Source organism: Dama dama, chromosome 23, assembly GCF_033118175.1.
Source record: "Dama dama isolate Ldn47 chromosome 23, ASM3311817v1, whole genome shotgun sequence".
In the NCBI taxonomy this organism is placed as follows: domain Eukaryota; kingdom Metazoa; phylum Chordata; class Mammalia; order Artiodactyla; family Cervidae; genus Dama; species Dama dama.
In genome coordinates, this window is record NC_083703.1 from 37,673,827 (window position 1) to 37,694,587 (window position 20,761).

The 20,761-nt window shown below is 37.9% G+C and overlaps 2 pseudogenes; one reads left to right on the forward strand and one right to left on the reverse strand.

Moving 5' to 3' along the window:
* LOC133045244 (patched domain-containing protein 3-like) overlaps positions 1 to 4,695 on the reverse strand; it is a 63,390-nt pseudogene extending 58,695 nt beyond the window's left edge.
* The window catches only part of LOC133044249 (patched domain-containing protein 3-like), a 145,303-nt pseudogene that overhangs the window by 65,283 nt on the left and 59,259 nt on the right, over positions 1 to 20,761 (forward strand).

Consider the following 20,761-nt stretch of genomic DNA (forward strand, 5'->3'; position numbering starts at 1 on the left):
AAGTGTAATATTCTTATGTAATTGAATATGTAGATGATTACTTAAATTAATTCTATCATACATAGATTTTTTAAAAATTATAGAATCGTGAATATACAAACACTTAGGCTGTACTGAATAGGATTTAAGCATTTCTTGATGATTCTGGATGAATGTATCATTGTGAGTAGCTATGGTTTTGTAAGGTACTCCGCAACATCACATCATATTAACTTTATATTGTTTATAGATTCCAGGGAAAAGGGAAAATTTTTGTTTATATTCAGTATAAAAAGATATTTTATTAGCAATCTTTCACTAATTATTATTTTTGGAGCATAAAGTTTTAAATTACAGAAACCATCCTTCCTGTACTAAGAGTGTCATTAACACATATTATGTGCTCAATAAGTGCATGTCAGATGCATGAAGAAACAGCAGAATGGTTGAATGAATGCTTATTGATGAATTTCTTTACAAAAAGCAAATCTTTATTGCAAGTAGATTTTCAATATTGCCTACCTGGAAAGATGTTTGATTTTTTTAGAAATATGTTAAGATTCAGGAATTATTATTTATAGTTGTAGCTAGACATGGAATAATAATATAGGTTTATTTGCTATCATATTACTTAGAAAGACTTATTTAAATATTACTTTCTCAGCATGTTTAGGAGTCAAAGCATTGAGGCCAGATTTCCTGGGTTTGAATTCTGAGTCTGTTGGTGACCTGCTGTGTGGGCTTGGGCAAGTTCCTCAGCCTTTCTGTGCTGCATTTATCCTTATATAAAGGACCTAATGCATTACCTATCTCCAAGAATTACTCTGAGGATTAAAATGCCTTTAAGACATGTCAAGTGCTTACAATAATGCATAGCAGTTGCATAGGAAGTTCTCAGAAGGCTAATGTCATGGTTATTATGGTTTTCTTAAAAACAGGTTTCTTTCTTATAAGGAATACTTCCCAGATAGATTTTATTGCTATAAAAGGTAGTTCTTATAGAAAATGACAACTGCCAAAAACCCTGGTATTCTGTTTCCTATCAAATAACACAAATAATGTTATGTTTTTCTTTTTCCTTTAAATTCAATGCTTTTTTAGTATTATTAATATATTTTACTTGTCCATTAGTGCTACTCTTATTTATTATTGAATCCTTTTATAAAAATTACTTCCCAATGCAAAGGTTTTATATAAAAACAGTTTAGGTATTGTTTGTATTTTTAAGTATTTAATATCAGACTGAAAAGAATCATTGGTTATTTTAGGACTGCAAAGAAAACATCTAATGAAAAGAACAAGGTATAATTAAAAAGTTAACTATAAAAAAATATTATCCTGGTAAAAAATACTTTGTAAAAGGAATAGGGGCAAAACAGAAAATCTTCATTTGTTGTAGAGACATATACTTTGAGAACTTAATTTAGAAACACTATTGATCAAATTATTATTTTGATAAAAATCTGTCCTTTTAAGAAGTGTCTGTTTTTGCTTTAATGAAGAGTTATTTATCACCTTTGTATAGTTAGTGTATTTTATAAATATTTTAAGGACATTGTGAGACAGTATTATTTATGTGTAGGTCAGAGAACAGATTAATGACGTGACCCACCTGAATGACTTAACTCAGTCATCTGAAACTGCTTCCGAGGATGGCAATGTCTTTAAGAATTCCACATTGCAAGTAGAACTACTTGGCTTGAGGTGTAAAGGTAGGACCATGGTGTAAATATCGATACAAAGCCTATTTGTATATAGTGTAGTAATATATGCACACCTTGTCTAGTACTGCTCTAGAGCTATGGATAGTTACAGTGCTGTGCATCGCAGAAGTATGTTTTGTTTTAAAAGACAGTGAAAGTGAGTGTATACGCTGAGCCATAGGCCTATGATCATTCTTACTCACTGTACCTGAATTTATAATTATTTTATATATATGTAATTATTTTATTTTATTTCTCTTTCTTTTCTACTAGACTTCAAGCTAACCAAGAGCCAGGGTCATCTGTTTTATCTGGAGAGCTTAGAATACTGTCTTCCACTTTATAGACACTCAATATTTGTTCAGTGTATGGAGGAGTGAACATGAAAGGTGAAGTCCTTTATACTCAAAAATTATTCATATAAATGTGTTTCTTGTTTCTATGTGTTTTCTTCGTGTTGCAGATTGTGTTAGCTTATTGAAAATTTGGGATGCAATTCTTTTGTATGAAAGATAAATAGAACTTTAAAAAAACCACTGTGAAGTACTTAGAGGAGAAATTAAAAAACTGGAAAATAAGGTTGGTGAGCTACAGAAAGAACTGTCTGAAAGAAAAGAAGTGAATCACAATTAGGGCATCAGAAAGTGGAGTGGGAACGAGAGCTCAGCAGCTTGAGGTACTGCACATCCTGGTTTTAAAGAAATATTTGAACTGTTATTTACTTTAATACTGCAGAGACGTAGCTGTGTTATAATTACTAACTTACTCTCTGGGATTTTACAGGGGAGAAAGAGTTATTAGTATTGTGGAGTGTGAAATTCATGGAAATAATATAATAAATTCTTAACAGTGAATGCTTCTAATGACTTAATGTATATTTTTCCAAATCACCATTTTCATGATCATATAGAAGTCTACCATAACAGAAACCTCATTAATGATTTAACAGATTGACTTTTGGTTGTTTTTCACTTTTCTGTATTATATTTAATACTATAAGGAATGTCTTTTCTACAAATTCATTTCTACATTTCTAATTATTTTGAATTCATTTGCTCTAATAATAGTGTATTATTTTGTTAAAGTATGAGAATTTTTGGAAATGGCCTTTGATCCATATTTCTAAACTATTCTTAAGAAAGTTTATATTACTTTACATTCCCACCCACAGAAGTATGAAGTAGCCATTTTTCTCAAAACAGAAAAGAAAAAAATTTTATGCTGTTTTATTCTTAACCTTCTGCATGAAAACAGTGATCATTATTAAGTGTTCTTCATTGTATTTCCTGCCACTTTACTATTTTAAACATTATGAAGAGTTAATGAAAGTTTTTGCAGCAGCGAATAATCTCATGTTTTTTTAGGAAGACCTCTATAAATTTTGTGGATTCACCTTAAAGCAAGAAGAAGAGAATAGAAGAAAGTCTGATATGTTATATGAAAAAATTAGGGAGCAGTTAAGAAGAAAGACCAATATAGTAAAGAAGTTGAAATGAAACAGCAACTTAAACTCACTCTCAGAGTACTAGATGGAACTGAAGACTGAGAAATGATCTGAATCAGGTAGAGTGATTGTTGGTGAAAATTTCAAATTTCTAGCACGATTTCATCAATATTATTTATAATATCCCTTTTATTTAACATGTATTATTTAGATTTAAAACAAAATTGTTATCTCATCCTAGGTATGAACTGTGGCATTCAGAGTTCATGTGATTAGTTTCTTGACATTCTTGGCTTCTAACAGATGCCCTGTATGTCTTTTCTGAGGGGAGGAATGAATGTAAATTGAGCTTAATCATTAGCATAATGATTGGCACTTTTGATCCATTAGACAAAGTAATCTTCCTAATTCCAATTCATGAAACTCCAATATTTTGGCCACCTGATGGAAAGAGCTGACTCATTTAAAAAGATCCTGATGCTGGGAAAGATTGAAGGCAGGAGGAGAAGGGGATGGCAGAGGATGAGACGGTTGGATGGCATCACCGACTCAATGAACATGAGTTTGGGTAAACTCCGGGAGTTGGTGATGGACAGGGAGGCCTGGCATGCTGCGGTTCATGGGGTTGCAAAGAGCTGGACATGACTGAGCGACTGAACTGAACTGAACTGAACTGAATGTTAAAATACAGGCTAACTTGCCTTGAGACTACAAAGGAACTAGTTAAATGCTTAGTAAAGAAATTTCCTTTCACAATACTGTGTCTAGGTGTTTTTGCTTAGTGATAAATTTAGCAGACATTTAAATTAAGACCCGAGTTACTTAGGTGGAATAAAGATCCTTGTGCTTAAAAAGGTTACTTCCTTTAAACAGTTTTATTTCATTTTAAATTCTGCTCCTAATCTTTTAATTGCTTTTTTTTTTTCCTTTTCTTTTAATGGTATGGGCCCCAAAAGTTCATATACTGTCTCTCCACATTATGGGAGAGCTACAAGACACTCAGAAGCAGCTTTCTCAAAAACGGAATGCCAGAATCTTACAGGATGGAATCCTGGCCAATCACCTTGCCAAAAAAAAGGAGAACGAAATGGCTAATAGGAAATGAACTCTGGGGTATTTTCTGTAGTCATTTTCAAATATGTGTGTGTATGTATCTGTGTATGTATATATTTTACAAACCCACACTATGCATCATAGAAAGTATAGAGGATTGTGAAATCCTAGATACATCTGTATTTTGAGGAGGGATAACATTTTTCATCTGTTGGATAAAGTAGTATTTGTAATTCAGATCCATTTGTCTACAGCAGTCTGGTAGGGATATACAATGACCTCATCGAAGGAGAGGCCTTTAATATTTTCCATAGGAAATGATCTCAAAATTATTGCAGCTATCTCAGAGGAGCCGGCACCTTGATTGTGGTTTAGGCCGGGAAGACCGCGTGTGCTCCCGCATCGACTGTGCTACCCTACCAAGCCCGTCTGCTCTGCGGTGAGCGTGTGCGTCCTCCCATGCCCGTCCTCACCTCCAGGGTCTCGGTCAGAGTCCGCTCCTGGCTCCACCGTCATTGCTTTAACCAATGCCCTGTCAACGACCTTTGCACGTCATTTACAGTTTTCCAATTTGTAAAAACTGCGACATCAGTCGTAAAAACATTTTCGAACACTTTAAAAAGTAACTTCACAATAAACTAATATTAAAGTCCTGCCTCCGCCCCGCCCCCACCCCCAGGAAAAACCACAACTCTTGCTACTGACAATAGATACTGTTAATTTTCGGTACTGATTGATCATCCTTGATAGATCATTAGGGTAGTTTATCACTAAGGAGGAGAAGTATCGGCAGTTCAGAGACTGTATTTTGGATGTCATTCTTGTACTGGTGAGAAAATTAACACTTTGCTCTATGTAGTGGCCTATTTTAGTACAAGGAACTTTTGAAAACAGTGATAGATATGACATAAGATATATTTAGAGATAATAAGTGTTTTTCATTGTCTTTCACCCTATCTTACTATTTTAAACATTACGAGAAGGTATTGAAAGTTACGGAAGTAGCAAATAATCTCGTAATTGTCTAAGAAGACAATCTAAATTTTACCTCATTTGCTGTTAGTGTATGTACTATGAATGAAATAAGAGGCTTATTTTGAATTTATATGTTTGTACTAGAGAAGTAACTGTGGTTTGATGGAAGAGTAGAGTCAGAAGACCTGGAGAAAAGCCTGCAGCTTACTTATATTTTTAACTTCTTCCTTTCCGGAATCATTATAGCTAATGAGTTAATTGATGTTTTCAGAAGTGGTTAGTGCAGCTACCAATAGGTATAATTCTTATAATTGACTACTAAAATGTTAGAACGGTAGCATATTCTCAAGAAAAAATATTTTTATAAAATTTAATCTGTTTAAATATGTACAGAGCTAAGGCTTTTATCATGGGGTAGCAGTATAGGTTAGGTATCAGATGTACTTTTTTTTTAAAGCTAGCAAGTGGTGGTGTTTATTGGAGGTATTTGTCATATTTGTAGGTATAATTTTATTTTTATTCATGTCAATCTGAATTAATTTGGGAAACATTTCAGCTTTGAACCATTTATTCTTATGGCCTCTCAACTGTTTAAAGGCATTTACTTGTCATTAAATCATAATTTGGGACTCACGCAGGGAGCTTTACCCAAACTCTTCTTGATTTAATCTTCCAACTGTTACTTATGATTTATTTAGTACATTTTTGCAAACAATTTGCTGATAATTCTCATTTTTAGGATCAGTTACTATCATTTGGATACATGCTCGTCCACTAAAAATGAACGGTGGCAAGATTTGTGAGCAACAGGAATGGAGTGAGTCAGGGACAGGGTTGTAGGGACCGCGGTCCAGAGGCAGGTGGAGGCCAAGGCTCCTTGAAGGCCATGGGAGCAGCCTCATTTTTTAAATTTCATTTTTCTTTTATATCTGAATATAATTGACTTCCAATTTTGTGTTAGTTTAAGATGTACAGCAAGGTGATTCAGTTATATGTATACATATTTCCCTTCTTTTTCAGATCCGTTTCCCATATAGGTGATTAGAGAATATTGAGCAGAGGTCCCTGTGCTCTACTGGTCCTTATGGTTAGCCAAGGGCAAAGGTAGGGAGGAGGGATACATTAGGGATTAACATAGACACACTACTAGATATAAAATAGATAAGCAACAGGGAAATGGCCTCTTTTTGTTTTTTTTTTTTTGCTGAGATAGGAATCTATTGGAAAGATCTGAGCATTGGATAGAATATGTGAAGATCTCTGAAGTTAATCAAAACCTCTAATAAAGAAAGAGGGAAAATGTTCCACAGAGTGGAATTTTCCACCACTTTTCCCGCATTCACACCTATTTCTTTCTTCATTCTTTCAGATGTGAGGTGGTGAAGCTTTGCAGATTTATTGGGAGGGGCAGGGCATGGAGAGCGGGTCTGCATCTCTTGTCTGAGTAAGTTAATATCAGAAAGGATGGAAGGCTGGAAGGTGGCCCTTTCTGTGTCTGTAACCAAATTCAGTGAGGAGGGAAAAGCAGGTGAGTTGCTTTCTGTGGTGATAGTTTTCAAAGTTCACCAGTTCAGTTCAGTTGTTGCTCCGTCTTGTCTTGATTCTTTGTGACCCCACGGACTGCATGTAGCACACCAGGCTTCCCTGTCCATTACCAAACTCATATCCATCAAGTCGGTGATGCCTTCCAACCATCTCATCCTCTGTCATCCCCTTTTCGTCCTGCCTTCAGTCTTTCCCAGCATCAGGGTCTTTCCCAAGGAGTCAGTTCTTCACAACAGGTCACCAAAGTATTGAAGCTTCAGCATCAGTTCTTCCAATGAATATTCAGGACTGATTTCCTTTAGGATGGACTGGTTGGATCTCCTTGCTGTCCAAGGGACTCTCAAGAGTCTTCTCCAACACCACAGTTCAAAAGCATCAATTCTTTGGTGCTCAACATTCTTGATGGTCCTACTCTCACATCCATACATGACTACTAGAAAAACCATAGCTTTGAGTAGATGGACCTTTGTCCATAAAGTAATGTCTCTGCTTTTTAATATGAAATATTTAATATGAAATAGTTTTCTTCGAAGAAGCAAGCATCTTAATTTCATGTCTGCAGTCACCATCTGCATTGATTTGGAACCCAAGAAAATAAAGTCTGTCACTGTTTTCATTGTTTCCCCATCTGTTTGCCATGAAGTGATAGGACCAGATGCCATGATCTTAGTTTTTTCAATGTTGAGTTGCAAGCCAACTTTTTCACTCTGTTTTTTCATTTTCATCAAGAGGCTCTTCAGTTCCTCTTCTCTCTTTGGCATAAGGGTGTTGTCCTCTGCATATCTGAGGTTATTGATATTTCTCCTGAAAATCTTGAATTCTGCTTGTGCTTCCTCCAGCCCAGCATTTCACATGATGTCCTCTGATCTAAGTTAAATAAGCAGGGTGACAATATACAGCCTTGATGTTCTCTTTTCCCAATTTGGAACCAGTCCGTTGTTCCATGTCTGGTTCTTACTGCTGCTTCTTGATCAGCATACAGACTTTTTAGGAGGCGGGTAAGGTGGTCTGGTATTCTCATCTTTTGAAGAATTTTCCACACTTTGTTGTGATCCACAAAGTCAAAGGGTTTGGCACAGTCAATAAATAAGAAATAGATGTTTTGCTTGAACTCTCTTGCTTTTTCTATGATCCGATGGATGTTGGCAATTTGACCTCTGGTTCCTCTGCTTTTTCTAAATCCAGCTTGAACATCTGGAAGGTCTCGGTTCACGTGCTATTGAAGCCTAGCTTGGAGAATTTTGAGCATTACTTTGCTAGCGTGTGAGATGAGATGAAAGTACATATGTTGGTGTTATGTATTATTAGCATAATAGTAAAGTGATTTTATAAACTCAGTGACAGGGCATCTTATTAGGCAGTTGTGAGGCAACTTCAACAAGAACTGGCTGATACCCTGAAAAAGAAGTCTATGTCGGGAGCTTCACTGGAGTTCACGTCACGTCATTGTGCTTACTTAAAAGTTGAGGCACAGGATTTAAGGAACAACTTACTTCAACTCACAAGTCAGGTAGGTGTGAAATTTAATGTGTCGACAGCTAATACATAGGATAAAATGTTTTATCCTTAATACCTAGTGTTTAATCTTTAATACATAGGATAAAGGACACTCACTTTTATGGACACCTTTGTTTTGTATTTTCATTACAAGTAATTTACTATAGTATTATCTTTAATTGCACTTGTTTCTTAAATTCTGACTTTCATTCTGCCATTTGCACTATATATTTGTTTCTTATATTAGGTAACCTTAGAAAAGTTGGGAATTGTGCCTCATTCTTCACACAAGTTGATAGACTTTTTTTTTTTTTTTTTAGTGATAGCTGTATTACCATGATGAGGCAAGCCAGATAAAATTGAAAGATAATGTTTAATGGAATGTTCCAGACAATTATCATTTCTCATGTTTGCTTTTGTGAAAGGCTGTAGAGTTCTGTATATATTTATTTCATGCATTTCAGAATAACTTGTGCAGAAAGGGTATTATACAAAGCAGTTGAAGTTAGGCATTGCCTTCTTTTCTTTTCATTTTAGATATATTGTAAAAGCATGGAGGTACTCAGATGGTATATACTATGTCCATTCATCCTAGAGATTTAAGAAGATTATCTAGATCCTGCCATTGGATTTTTTTAAAAAGCTATTGAGATATAATTTACTTATCATAGAATTCACCCACTCAACATGTGTAGTTCAGTATCTCTTAGTCTGTAGAGGTGTCACCTGAGACCACGGTCAATTTTAGAGAATTTCCATCACCCTCCAAAAGAAACCCTGCATCCCTTATCCACAACCTAGCCACCAGCCTCCCCCCCTCCACCGCCGCCCCCCAGCCATCTTCCTCAGTCCCAAGCAACCCTAAGTCTAATATCAGTCTCTGTAGACCTGCCTGTTTTGGGTGTTTTATATAAGTGGAATCATACAGTATGTGGTCCTTTGGGATTAGCTTTTCTCATTTGCTGTCATGTTTTCAAGGTTCATCCGTGTGATAGCATGTATCAGTTCTTCCATTTCTGTTGATTGTCAAACAATAAACAATGTTGTGGCTAAGCCATTTATCCATTCATCAGTTGATGGAGCTTTGGGTTGTTTCCACTTTAGGGCTATTAATAATGCTCCTGTGAACACTGATTTACGTGTTTCTGAGGGGCATGTTTTTATTTCCCTGTGGTGGGATTTTATCCTCAGAGTTCACTGGCTGATTTCACCTTTTCTTGGCCCTTGCTCAGACTGTCCTTTTTGTCTTTACAGTTTCTTTTCCTTTTGGGTAGTCCTCCATTTATTCAGACCTGGTGCCCAGTCGCTCCTCCTTCATGAATCTTTTCTGACTGTCCAGCTCTCATGGAGCCTTTTCTCTCTAGCCCTTGTCATCCAATCTGTGAAGAGGAATTTAGCCCTTAAATTACACTGTTTTCATTTTTTTCCATGAGGGAGAATCTTGTCTAAGTACACACTGGTCTAACAGGGAATATTTATTGCTATGCACAGCACTTGTCTTGCATAAATGGAAAGCAACAAAGGATGACAAGAATGTGGCATTTTTCTTTTCAGCAAAATGTATGCATCATCTCAGTAAACTAGTAGGAAATGGAATTTTTTAACTTCTTTGGAATGCGGTTCAAATGAACAAAAAATCTTTGTAGTTCAGGAAAAGGCTTAAGGGATTAGCATCCATATTTATAGATTTAGTAATTAGAGTCTTGTTTTCACAGTCTTCTTTTGGGAGGGATTTATTGTCTCAGCCTTAGATAACCCAATACAGTGTCCTTTGCACTTCTTTGAAAATGTGGGGCATTAAGATGGTGAGTGGGGAGGAGTAAGAGATGTTCTACTGAGAGGGGACTTGTAGTCATTTTATGGAGGAAAGGTAGAAAAATATATATTGTAGAGCAATAAAAATGTAAAATCAAATGCAGATGTTATGTGACAAAGATGATGACAGTGAAGAGTATGTTTTCTGACTCTTGGTGGTTTGAACTTCTTTCTTGATTCTCTGAGTCATTCCTGGTCCTACATTCTACAATATAGATACCATCATATTTATTTGATCCTGGGTTTGAGTTAGGCTGTGCTCAGTCCACTTGCCTCATTACCAGATGATATTGCTTTCTTCTTGAAGATTGATGATCTTCCAGCAGAGCTGGGAACTGCATCTTCAAAATGTCTGCACCTGGATGCAGAAAAATCAAATTCTTTGAGAGGAGTTATTATCTATGAAAGGAATGCAAAAGCAATGTGAAAAACTAAAGAAGAAGAAAAAGAAGTTGGAGCAAGAAGTAGTGAACCTCAAAAGTCATATAGAACTGAATATGATAGAACACAGTCAAGTAGAGCAGTGTATTCTGGAGAGTGAAGAAAGAGCGAGACAGGATCTCGCAGAGAAATGAAAAGAAGTCAACCTATTTTTACACTTTAATTTGTTGATCTGTCATGTGTTTGAATTCACCTCACTGTACATTACATTTCAGATGTATGCAGCTTATATGTTCCCTCTACTTTCCTCAGAGCAGTTTGTTTGGTAGATTTCTGAAAGGAAGGGGGGCACTTGTTTCTATTTCAGTTTCCATCACAGTTATCAGTAAACTGACCTTTCAGAATGATTCTCACTAGAGAATCCTTTTACTTATAAGACCAGTTGGTATAAAACAAGACTATTAGGAGTAAAAGACAATACTGTGGTTTAGAACCAGTACCATCCTCTTGAATTATTCTTAAGTTGTCTTGTTCAGTGTTTAAAATTTTCAGTTGATCTTCTTATTCTTTGAATTATCAGATAATTTAAGTACTCCTATAACATTGATTCCACTTTAGTTTTATAAATCAGATTTAATTCACTTCACATTGATGATAATTGTTTTATACTTCCACTCTTTTTTTTTTTCACATTTAAAATTGTTCTCTGAATCACTGACTCAAACTAAAGGGAACAAGTATAATTATCCAAGTTATAATTATTTTAAAAATGTTATCTTTTTACATTTGCCTTAGATACAAGCAGCATCTCGAGAGAACTTAAGAGTAGTTATGAGAGAAGAATAATGCTTCCATAAGAAGTTAGATGGAACTCATAATTGATACTTGGAACCTGAACTCTCCAGGATGAAAACTTTGCAAGAAGATTCTAATAAAGCAGAATTGGAAAAATATAAGCAAATCTACCTAGAAGCACTAGAAGTCAGAAAGTCATTGACAAATATACTAAACAAGTAAGTTAAGAGACAGAATCACAGAAAATATATTTAGTTCATTACTTTGTCTTGAAAGCCAATTTTGATAGAGCCGGGTGCATGAGATTAGTAGGAAGTGAAAGCTAACTAGATAGTCACTGATAGAGGCTTCTAAGACAATCTATGTTAATACCGAATCAAGTTTTTCTACACTACTTAAAAGCATGCTTGTGAAATAGAGGGAAATTAACACAGGGGTGAAGGCAGGGTAATTCACAGAGTGGCTGAAACTAACATGGTGACCTGACTGAGGGGGTGTGTGGAGGATGGAAGGGGCAGATCCCACCTGCAGTGCCGAGTCCAGGTAACCCACCGTCTGAAAGCAGAACATTCCTAGGAAGCCTTCCACAAGCCAAAACAGCATAAAGCAAGGAAGCAGGTCACAGAGGACACATTCTGCTAGTCGATGCATAAAATAAGTATGCGCAAGGGAAGCACTGGTGCTCACAGCGAGGGCTGAGGGCTGTGGGACTTGTTGCTACAATGTGGGGTGTGGCTTCTGGGGACGGAACTCCGTGGAGCCAGTCTCCCTGCTTGGGGAGCCCAGTGCCTCACACTGTAAACACATACAGTGAAGAGTGTTTTGACTTTTTGCCTTTTAAAATGAAACCAAAATCTCTCTTCACATTTTTTTTTAAATCAAAAACAGGTGCTGACGCAGGCCTTCATGGAATGAAGTAACATAACGTGAACTTTGGAAAAGCAGGGGATACTTGTAATTGTTCCTGGGGCTGTTTTAGCTCTCTTCAGTCTCACCCATTGACTTTCTTGTCCTCCCCTCGAGATTGTGTCTCTAGATGACTCCTCAGATCCAGATGCTTAATTTCTCCGAGGTCATGAGTGAAATGTATGTACAAGGGAGGTGAAAGGAAGCCCTTGAACGTGGCTCTGTGGGATGGTGTGCTTCTTCATCTCTAAACTGTTTCCAGGAGGCAGGTGTGTCCCAGAAGCCACAGGGGTCACTGTGAGGCCACCTCCCTTTCTCTCTGACGCCCTTTCTCTCCTCTTCAAACTGTGACTTGTTACCTGAGGAGCCCCAGACACACATGTGCTCTTTAGAACAAGGTCACAGTTGTCACTGTTTACAGTGGGTCTGCTCTGTGTTCAACGTTCTAACAGTGTAATGGGAATTCCATTTACTATGCGGCAACTTAACAAAGGCAAGTCACTTAGGGAAACATGAATGAAATTGGTGTTTTCCATCTTCCCCAGGAATAATGAGAGGCTGGCAGAGATCAGCACCGAACTTGAGGTGGAGAAACAGCAGAAGAGATCTTTACTCAGCGCTCTAACCAGTCCTGGAGCCCCCTTGTGTTGGAAATTTCAATAATACTTCAGTGCTCAACTGAAACTACTCCAAGAGCAAATGTAGTGGTTTCTACCTCAATTCTACACCCTTTACCTAACAGCTTGGAGACTTACTTGACTAAGGTTAGTTCTATTATCTTTTTTGCCTTGGGTTTCAGATTTCTGATCAGTGATTCTTGTTTTTAATTTGGTGAACTTCTGAGCTGTTTATTTGATTTATGCATACTAAGTAAAAGCCATAAGTAACTGTGGTAATCAAGGACACAGAAATTTTGTGATCTTTTTTGGTCCTAGATTTCTCGTTTTTAAGAAATACTTATTAAATTCTTAAATTTCTTGAAAAGCTGCATTTAAATTCTAATTTACAAATGGAATCTTATTACCTAGTAACTGAAAGTATACATTCAGATGTTTGACTTACTTTCTAATTTTTTCACTTTGGCCGTACTTCATAATCATTTCCAGGCTCTGCTGCACCCACCACAGTTTTTCTACCCCTAAGCATAAGTGAATGACTGGCATCTAAACACTAACCACACGTGTATTTTTTCATTTGAAAGAATCAAAAGAGAAACCCTTTTCATGAATTAAACAAACTTGTGATGCTAAGTCAAAAGATTAATTTCTGGTTTTAGGTTACGAGTTTTTGTTATTTCTTATACAGAGTACATCTTTAATTGCTATTTTACTTATAGTCTTTTAATTTAAGTTTCCAAAGAATATCTTGCTGAGCAGTTGTAGAGTGTTTCTAAGTTTGTAGTAAATCAAATATTTATAAATTGTAAATGAAGCTCACTTTTATCTCTGTCTTGACATCACCTGGATGAATGGTGACTGGGATAGCAATGATGGGGACTCTAAATTGCAGCTAGTTTTCATTGCGTAACCATTGTGATTGAAATATCCATTTCAGTCAGTGCACACGGGTTTATGACTTTGATGGTGATTTCATGATGCTGGTGATGCAGAGAAAAGTAGCAAACCTGATTTCTCATTTGGCTTCTTGGCATCAGAGAAGAGCAATCTAAGGTTTCTTTGACAGCATTGTGGCCACTTTGGGTCTTAGTACTTGAGAGCCATGGAACTGTAGGATGTGCTTTAGCTGTGCAGTCACACGGCCTCTGAACACTTCATCCCAAGTCAGAGACTTGCCCACGCAGGCCTAAGAGGAGGAAGCAAATGCTTGAAGCCCATCCCAGGGGCAGGCTGCCTACTGCAGACCCAAGTTCACAGTGCTGTGGGCACATACATCTTTTCAAAGAAGAGATTTGGAACCAAGCAAGCACTTTTGGAGAAGTTCCTTGCCCCAAACTTACCCATTAGGTAAATCTCCTCTCTTCTCATCCCACAGCAAACATTATCCTCAATGGTGAAAGATTGAAAGCATTTCCTCTAAAATCAGGAACAAGATAAGGGTGCCCATTCTCACCACTACTATTCAACATAGTTTTGGAAGTTCTAGCCACAGCAACCAGAGAAGAAAAAGAAATGAAAAGAATCCAGATTGGAAAAGAAAAATTCTTGCTGTTTGCAGATGACATGGTCCTCTACATAGGATACCCTAAAGAAAGCACCAGAAAATTACTAGCGCTAATCTATGAATATAGTAGTTTCAGGATATAAAACTAATACGCAGAAACCCTTTGCATTCCTATACACTAACAATGAGAAAACTGAGAAATGAAGGAAACAATTCCATTCACCATTGCAACAAAAATGAAATACTTAGAAATAAATTTAACTAAAGAAAGAAAAGGCCTATATAAAACTATAAAACACTGATGAAAGAAATCAAAGATGACACAAATAGATGGAGAAATATACCATGTTCATGGATTGGAAGAATCAAAATAGTGAAAATGTTTATACTACCCAAAGCAATCTTCAGATTTGATGCAATCCCTATCAGGATGTCAATGGTATTTTTCACAGACCTAGAACAAATAATTTCACAATTTGTGTGGAAACCCAAAAAACCTCGAATAACCAAAGCAGTCTTGAGAAAGAAAAATGGAACTGGAGGAATCAACCTGCCTGACTTCAGACTATACTACAGAGCTACAGTCATCACGACAGTATGTATTTCTTTTTCTTCCTGGCTATATCTTGCCTCTACTTCTGCCACCTCTGTAGAACTATCCGCCTGCACCCTGACGCTATTCTCAGAGAACATGGAGTTCATCAACTTGTCAAGTTTCTATAGTCCTTAAGGCTGGGAAACCCAGACTCAAGCAGTCATGTCTGTGTCACTGCCACTTGATGGGTGACCTTAAAATTTCCCAGACTTTGATTTTGTCACTAGTTTATCTTTTCTCCCCAAGAAAAATTCCAACCATCCACATCAGTATGGGTCCTACCAAAGTATTTGGCCTTATGTCTTCACCACCCTCCTCTGCCCCTCAGCTCTGCATCTAACCAGCCAGACTGTGTAGGATCCCACAGGAGCACTTCCTCACTTCCGGTCTTTGTATGTGCTTCTCCCCTCTACCTCCTGTACTTTCTCCTGTCCTTCATGTATCTGCTTCCACAGCACCTCCACCAGAAAGCTGGCAGTATTGACACCAAGCTGGCTGTCCCTTCTGAGTGTTCCTTGTGCTGTCTTTTCTATCTTAGTATTTATGACTCTGCATGGAAATTGCCCGTTTGTTTTTGCAGTTTATGGGATATCATTTTTCAGGGTGGCCTGGGTCACCTTCGTCTTGTAATTCCAGTGTGTGTCACAGCACCTTTGCACATAGTTACTGAGTAAATGAATGAAGAATGAGAAAACTGGAAGCTGTGACATGCAGCCACATGTGTGACCATGCGCAGTTTATATAATTGTAATCTTGTATTTTGTTTCCTGTCATCTATAGATATGTTTCATTTTTTGGAACACTTAGAAATAACTCGTTTTTTTTTTTTTAAACTAATACTTAGTTAACTCAAGTATTTTAGATAAAGAATGTAACCCTTTTTCTTTCCAGCTGCTGCTGAATTTGAATCTGAGACCTATGGAGTGTTTCCTCTAGGATCTACAGATGGGTCAAATCTATATCAGGACCTACTTTTGAAAACATCTCAAGAATATGTACAAGTTTTGAAGAAAAAATATATGATCTGAAAGATAAATAGTAAAAATTTCCCTTCTGGATTGTTTTCATGACATTTTAGTTGTTTCTCATTAAACATGATGAGAAAGTCATTTTTAAAGGGAAATATTTTTGTGTGTGTGATGAAAATGTATATGGTATTTTAAAAATGCTACTTTTAAGTAGTATTAATATTACTTTTAAGCAGTAGTATCTAAGTACTTTTGATACTAAGTATTTTCTCTGCACCTAACTTACTTTTAAGCAGATTTAAAAACCAGCACTGTTAAGTTTTCCATATTCAAAGTGGAAGTGTTAGTCACTCAGTGGTGTCTTTGTGTGACCAATGTCCTGGAGCCCGCCAGACTCCTCTGTCCTCCACTATCTTGTGGAATTAGCTCAAATTCTTGTCTATTGAGTCGGTGATGCTATCCAACCATCTTGTCCCCTTTCTCCTCCTGCCTTCAATCTTTCCCAGTGTCAGGGTCTTCTCTGATAAGTGGCTCTTCACATCAGGTGGCCAAAGTATTGGAGCTTCAGCCTCAGCATCAGTCCTTCCGATAAATATTCAGGATTGATTTCTTTTAGGATTGACTGGTTTAATCTCTTTGCAGTCCAAGGACTCTCGTGAGTCTACTCCAACACCACAGTTCAAAAGCATCAATTCTTTGGCACTCAGCCTTCTTTGTGGCCCAACTCTCATATCCATATCTGACTATTGGAAAATAGTGTCTGTATGTTAACCACAATCTCCTAATTTTTCCCTCCCCTCATGTTTCCCTTTCATAACCATAATTTGATTTTGAGATCTGTGAGTTGGTTTCTGTTTTGTAAATGAGCCTATTTTGATTAGATTCCACATGTAAGTGGTGATATTTGTTTTCCTCTGAGTTACTTCACTTAGTATTATAATTTCAACATCCATCTGTGTTGCCTCAAATGGCATTATTTCCTTCTTTTTATAGCTCAGAAATACTCCATTGTGTGTGTGTGTGTGTGTGTGTGGTGTGTGTGTGTGTGTGGTGTGTGTGTGTGTTTGTGGTGTGTGTGTGTGGTGTGTGTGTTTGTGGTGTGTGTGTTTGGTGTGTGTGTGTGTGTGTGTGTGTGTGGTGTGTGTGGGTGTGTGTGTGGGGTGTGTGTGTGGGGGGTGTGTGTCTGTGTGTGTGGTGTGTGTGTGTGTGTGTGGTGTGTGTGTGTGTGGTGTGTGTGTGTGTGGTGTGTGTGGTGTAGGTGTGTGGGGTGTGTGTGTGTGGGGTGTGTGTGTGTGGGGTGTGTGTGTGTGTGGTGTGTGTGGTGTGTGTGTGTGGTGTGTGTGTGTGTTTGGTGTGTGTGTGTGGGGGGGGTGTGTGTGTGGGGGGTGTGTGTGTGTTGTGTGTGTGTGTGTTTGGTGTGTGTATGTGTGTGTGGTGTGTGTGTGTGTGGTGTGTGTGTGTGTGGTGTGTGTGTGGTGTGTGTATGTGTGTGGTGTGTGTGTGTGTGGTGTGTGTGTGTGTGTGTGTGTGGGGTGTGTGTGTGTGTGTGGTGTGTGTGTGTGTGGTGTGTGTGTGTGTGTGTGTGTGGTGTGTGTAGTGTGTGTAATACTGCATCTTCTCTATCCATTCTTCTGTTGATGGACACTTAGGTTGCTTCCGTGTCTTGTCTATTGTCAATAGTTATGCAGTGAATATTGGGGTGCATGTATCTTTTGAATTATGGTTTTCTCCAGATATATGCCCAGGACTGGGATTGCTGAATCCTATGGCAAGTCTATAGTTAGTTTTTAAAGAAACCTCCATAGAGTTCTCAACAGTGGGTGTACCTAGTTACATTCCATAAGCAGTGTAGGAGGGTTCCCTTTTCTCCACACTCTCCCCAGCATTTATTGTTTGTAGATTTTTTGACGCTGGCTATTCTGATTGGTGTGAAATGATAGCTCAGTGTAGTATTTCTGCATTTCTCTAATAATTAGTGATGCGGAGCATCCTTTCTGAACATCCTTTCCTGTGCTGTTTGGTCATCTGTAGGTGTTCTTTAGAGAAAAGTATATTTAGATCTTATACTCTTTTTCTGATTGGGTTGTTTGTTTTTTGATATTGAGCTCTTTGAGGTGTTTAAATATGTTGGAGATTAATCCCTTGTCAGTTGCATCATTTGCAAATATTGTCGCCCATTTTGTGGGTTGTAGTCTATCTTGTTTATGATTTCCTGTGTTGTGCCAAAGCTTTTAAGTTTAATTAGATCCCATTTGCTTATTTCCATTTTTATTTTCATTATTCTAAGAGGTGGATGAAAAAAGATACTGCTGTAATTTATGCCAGAGAGTGTTCTGCCTTTATTCTCCTCTAAGAGTATTATAGGGTTTGTCCTTATATTTAGGTCTTTAGTCCACCGTGAGTTTATTTTTGTGTATGATGTTAGGGAGTGTTCTAATTTCCTTCTTATACATGTATGTAGCTGTTGAGTTTTCTCAGCACCACCTATTGAAGAAGCTATCTTTTCTCTTTTGTATAGTCTTGCCTCCTTTATCATAGATTAATTGACCATAGGTGCATAGGTTTCTCTCTGGACTTTCTGTCTTGTTCCACTGATCATTTCTGTTTTTGTGCTAGGACCAGTGTTTTAATTACTGAAACTTGCAGAGTAGGCCGAAGTCAGGGTACCTGATTCTGTCAGCTCTTGCTTTTCTTTCTCAAGATTGCTTTGGCTATTTGGGGCCTTTCGTTTCCATACACATTGTAAAAATTTTTTTTGCTCTAGTTCTGTGAAAAATGCCATTGGTAATTTGATAGAAGTTGCACTGAATCTGTAGATTGCTTTGGGTGGTATAGTTATTTTGACAGTTATATAGTTGTAATGTCGCTTTGATTTCTGTGTTTATTTCAGTTTCCTCTCTGTCCTTCTTACTTTAGGTAAGGGTTTATTGACATTGTTTTTTCCTTTCAGAAAATGAACTTCCAGTTCTTACACATGCACGCTGGGCAGTATGGCATGCCAAGCCTCTGTGCGCATGGGCGATGTGTTTGGAGGTGTCGCTTAGCAACGATCCTTATGGGATGAAAGATTCTAAACCGTTGAACTTCCCAGTTGGGAGGTTGTGGTGGGACTGCTCTGGCTTAACTCTAGTGCTCCTTTTGGGTTTAGGAGACTGTGTAGAGCTGAGGGGGAGGTGAGGTGTGTTTGGAGCTTGTACGCTCTGTGATGAAGAAGTGTTTTGGCTTCCAGAGTAAGAAGGGCATCTGGCCCTTTGGCTCCTCCATCAACCCGGTGAGAGACTGAGGTTATTAGTGATTTTTTTAGTGAGTGCAAACCATTTTGGATAGCTTAAGTAGCACGTGCAGAGTACATTTATGGCATCCATACTTGAAGTAAGGTAAAATAACGATTCCCTGTTTGAAGGTGACAGCTATGGAAGGAGGTAAGAAGGTCCTATCTCTTAGATGCAGACAGCCACTTCCTGGTGATCCAGCACCGTGTTTGAATTCAACATCCTGGTTCTGTCACATAGCAGCTGTGGGATATTGGCAAAACCTGTCTTAACCAGGTTAAAAGGCAGTTTTTAAAAGTAGGATATTTTCTTCAACAGGGATTAGGAACTCTTCACGCAATTTATTATTATCACTATTTCTAGCCCAGTATCTCTGAGAGCCTTCCACAGAAGTATGTGGATCATTTACCTGGAACTGCTGGTGAAAGAGGGAAAAAGACATTAAATGGACAAAAAGGAGGTAAGAACTGTATTTTACAGAAAAGTCATTTGACAGAACATTGATTGAAAATGGGAATGCTGATATATTCTGATTGGCAAAGAAAACCACCTGTTGAATGGGTAGTGAGAAAAAGGTGAGAAAAGGAGGGCAATTGTGTATCTTGTCAGGTGTCAACCACAGATTACATTGAGAATCCAGTTTAAGGAGCTAAATTATTAGTTCGTGGACTTCCTTGGCTGTCTGGTCCAATGGTTAAGACTCTGTGCGGTTAAGACTCCCTGATTTAGGGGGTGCAGGTTCAATCCCTGGTCTGGGGACTAACATTCCATGTAGCACATGACCAAAAAAAAAAATTATTCTGTTTGAAGATATTCTACGACCTAAGGAAGGTCAAGAAATAAAAGGCAAGAGGGAATGAAGGATGAGAGAGGCAGAGGGCACAGGGAGGAAATGAAGAAAAGGAAGCTCGGGTCTGTTGGGGAAGGTGGGGAAGGTGGAATAAGTAATAAAGGTCTTTAGATAAAAGAGTATTTGGCATGGACGATGAATTTCAAGTGAGCTTCCAGCCCCAGAACTTGTCAGAGAAGAACAGCAAAGTCCTCCCCTCTTTCTGTTTTACTCATTATTAGGAAAACATTGAAAACTGAGGTCTAGGCAGGCAGAGCTGTGTTTTATCCTCTGTGGAGGAGCATGGGCATAGGTGCTCAGCTGTAAATGTTTCAAATTGATGTCATATGAAATGTTGCTGCTTTCTAGGATGGTGTCACTTAGGCCACAACAAGAGAATTGGAAAGAAGGAGAGAGCAGGGGACGTGATGGGGAGATCAAGGAACACACAGTCTGAAAGTGAGCCCACTGGAAAGTTTCCAACTTCTAATACGGTTTCAGTTTGGGGGGAAGTGTAAGAGTGAGGAAACGGAGGCTAAGTTTTCAGGAGAATGAATTAAGTTGAAGTAATGTAGAAGCAGACTCCATACAGACCAGAGTTCCTCAAATTTTAACTAGTTGTTTGGGGACCATGTGTGAAGTGCACATGCTGAGCAGGAGGCCTGGGAATCTGCATTTCTAACAAGCTCTCGGAGTAGCAAGGGTGTAGTCTCGCATTTAGAGAAATCTGGAAGAAGAGCATTGGATAGTGCAGGACATAACAGGATCAAGGAAGAACATTATTTTGTTTTTCTTTCTGAGTGTGTTTATAGCCAGAGGGAAGCAAAGAGTTGAAGCAGCAGTTATAGGTGTAAGATACTATTACTAAGCAAAGAGGGAGAAA